This window comes from Euphorbia lathyris, chromosome 8 (genome assembly GCF_963576675.1).
Source record: "Euphorbia lathyris chromosome 8, ddEupLath1.1, whole genome shotgun sequence".
Lineage (NCBI taxonomy): Eukaryota > Viridiplantae > Streptophyta > Magnoliopsida > Malpighiales > Euphorbiaceae > Euphorbia > Euphorbia lathyris.
Window position 1 is genome coordinate 13,465,199 of NC_088917.1, and position 2,719 is coordinate 13,467,917.

A 2,719-nucleotide genomic window follows, 5' to 3' on the forward strand; every position below is an offset into this window, starting at 1 on the left:
TCCAAGGAATTCATGTGACTGACCATAGTCAGCATGAGTTCGGTCATTTTGGTCAGTTGAGCATGTGGTGGTGGCTGCGGCTGGACAGAGGAGAAGTGATTGATCAAATCATGGATTTCACGCAGAATATGGTGAGTGACAGGTGGATGAGAGGACTGAGCAGGAGTTGATGGAGTAGGTGCTTGTTCTTGAAGCAGAGTGCTTGCTGAGGCGATGACACGCCGACCTGACTCAGTGGCACCAAGGTGTGCATATTTGGCAGAAGTGGGTTCACACTGAGGGCCTTGTGTAGTGACAGGACTACGAGGCGTGTTGGCCTCAGGTGCTGAGTTGCTTTGAGTTTGAGGTGGGAGTGGAGCTTCTTTTGGACTTACAGGGGTCTTGGCTTGTTTTTCTACGGGAGGAACAGAGGCTTGATTTTGTGGAGACCCCTCTTGAGCAACATGACCCTCAAGAACAGGTTCTTCAGCTGTTCGCAGCTTCTTCTCAGCTGACTCAGCTAGGTCTTGATCAGCTTTCCTCTTGTTGCTTTCTATCAGCCTTATCTTTCTCGGGACAGTATGAATATCATTCGAGCATGCTCCCTTTTTCTTCTTCTTCTCAGCTTCAGCAACCTCAGATGGCACAGTGGACGGATTCTCAGTTGGAGGTTCATTGATTGGTTCTGTACCCTCAGCAGTGTGAGCGGCTTCAGCCATAACATCATCTATAATGGCATCCAGGTTAGCCAGATTTTCCATTTCTCCAATGGGTTGCTCATCCTCAGCCATAAGATTCTCCTCCTCAGGAGTGGCATTTTCATCATATCCTCTAAGAGGTTGGCTATGTGAGAGTCCATTCAGCAGACGTGCAGTGATAGCAGTTCCCGTTGAACTTATTTCACCAACAGTCTCTATGTTCTTGTCTTGTATTATCCTGGTGATGAGAGAACCTAAACGGAGCTTCCTTCCGCTTCTTTGGAAAGCCCCGGCCAAAAATACAGGCATGTTGAAAGGAGTGCTGGTCAGCATATGCCAGATGAAACATTGTTCAAAATTAGAGGCAGATGAGGGAGAGCTGAGTTTAGGGAAGATAAAGTTGGTCAGTAAGAAGTGGGCCATCTTCTGATTTTTGCCCATGCAGGTGCTGGGTACTTCTCCCTTGTAGTTTCTGGGTTTACAGAACCCCTTCATCTTTTTTGCGATGGCTTTTGGTATCGGCTCCTTTGTTGTCCTGAACTGAATCCCTGTATTTGGTATCTCTAGCAATGTGGCTAGATATTCAGGGGTTATCACTATCTTTTGACCTTTGACTGTGGTCTCTAGGTAGTCAGAGTCATCTGCATCAATATGCAGGTTGGAGTAAAACTCTCTCACCATTGTGGGATAGGTTTGACCGGAAAGAGAGAAGAGACCTGTCCATTTGTTGTTTTTGATCCATTCACAGAATGGAGTCTCTGAAGAGATGAAATCAGGATGGAAGAATCGACTCCTTAGTACCTCTTGATTCTTGGCCCAAGAGTGTACTTTGATCATTTTTCTCATTAGGCTAGTTGAAGGACCAGCCTGGTCAGAGGATTTGAGAGTTGGAGAGAAATAACTTTCGTTATAAGACATTTTTGAAGTTTTGAAGCTCTTTGGAAAATTTAGAAGCTTTCTTAGGGTTCAATGTATATGTGACGAGGATAGTGGGTTAGTATTTACTATTTATAGATTTTATGGTTTAGGGTTCCATTTGAATTTTATCCAGTTTTGCTCTGGGTTGTCCAATCGGCAGAAACCCTGACATTTATGACACTATTAAGACGTTATTCGGCGCATGCGCAGTACAGGTGTCACTTTGCGTGTAGTGACATTAAATGCTAATAAGTGCTTTTACTTAGCGTTTGTTGATATAAACGTTTCATATTCTAAGTAGTCAGTGCATTCTTTAAGGATGGTTTTTAGTTCAAGTTCGAAAACTAATTTACTCAGTGTGCAAGATTACTCAGTATTGTATATTCAGTCAGTTTCAATGACATACTCAGCAAACAATAAATCATTCAACATGTAATTCATTCAGCATTCAATATTCATTTAGCACATGAATTTACTGAAGAGGATTAAACATACCAATTGCTTCTCTCAGTATGCTGAACTGCTCACGAGCCAGTGGCTTCGTGAAGATATCCACCAGCTGTTCGTCCGTTGGGACATAAGTCAGCTTAATTTCTTTCTTAAGTACATGATCTCTGATGAAATGATGTCTTATGATGACATGCTTCATCTTGCTGTGCTGGATTGGGTTCTTTGAGAGGTCAATTGCACTCTTGTTGTCGCATTTGACTTCAATTGTCTTTGTTTGAACACCATAACCTTCAAGCTGTTTCTTAATCCAAAGGACTTGAGCAACACAGCTTCCAGCAGCAATGTACTCAGCTTCAGTTGTGGACAGGGCTACTGACGCCTGCTTCTTACTGAACCAAGATACAAGACAGCTTCCTAGGAATTGGCATCCTCTAGAGGTGCTTTTTCTTTCCAGCTTGTCTCGTCCATAGTCAGCGTCAGTGTATCCGATGAGTGTAAAGTCATGAGTATTTGGATACCACAGACCTGCATTTACTGAGCTTTGCAAATATCTAAGGATCCTTTTTACAGCTATGTAATGGGATTCCTTAGGGTTAGCTTGATATCTAGCACAATAACATACTGAGAACTGAATGTCCGGTCTACTTGCTGTTAAGTAAAGTAAAGAGCCAATC